Source organism: Eutrigla gurnardus (assembly GCF_963514095.1).
Source record: "Eutrigla gurnardus genome assembly, chromosome: 10".
Lineage (NCBI taxonomy): Eukaryota > Metazoa > Chordata > Actinopteri > Perciformes > Triglidae > Eutrigla > Eutrigla gurnardus.
The window spans coordinates 28,848,739-28,849,621 of record NC_139924.1 but is presented as its reverse complement, the minus strand read 5'-3'; positions in this window follow the sequence as shown (position 1 = coordinate 28,849,621).

Genomic DNA, 883 nt, shown 5'->3' with positions numbered 1-883 from the left:
CTATAGTTTGTGACTTTTTCAACTGCTCCATTTTGACCAGAATCCAACTGCAGCTTCCGTCCTCTATGATTTATGACTTTGCACCGTATGTTTCCTTCCCTAATATTCAACAGGTTGCCTCATAAAAATAATCAGTTTTCTTATGCATCCTTTCAGAAAAGACAGAAAATCCCTTAATTGTGGGTGGTCTAGAAAACATGAGGTGAGAGAGGTTAACTGTTGCACATCTGGATGAGAAAACAATGAACAATGTCTCGTGTTCCCCTTGATTACCTGGAAAGGTGCTCTGAGATACTGTAAGTGTTCTCACATCAGCCTTTTTTTTTAATCGTGTGCAAACAGAGTATTTGAAAATAAAAGGCCTTTTTCATCCCTTGCGTTCACTTGCAGGTATGTTGCTAAGCCTACATCTGCTCCCCGTACCACCAGGGGGAGCATTCAACTGAAAAAAACAGCTTTAACAAGAGCAACAACTGGATCTTCAACTCTTGTGCAACTTTATAATGAATAAATCACTCTTTAATAGGTCTGAGTTTAGGTCACACACTTCAGCTAATTGAAATAATAATAATAAAAAAAAATGGGTGTTTCATTTGCTGGATTTATCTTATTAATTAATCTAATATTATATGGAAATAAAATGTGATTTTATTTTAATCTAAACACAGTTTATCATCATCATCTCAGATTTTTATATATACTATATATATATATATATATATATATATATAAATCTATATATATAACAAACAGAAAGCAGCAGGAGTGTCTGTCAGCAGCAGCAGGAGTCCAGTGTAACAGATCAGCACGGTGACATACGGGTGCCCGCGTGGCCAAAGTAGTTATCGTCAGTGATAGAGAGACAGAGGAAGAGAGAGGGAGA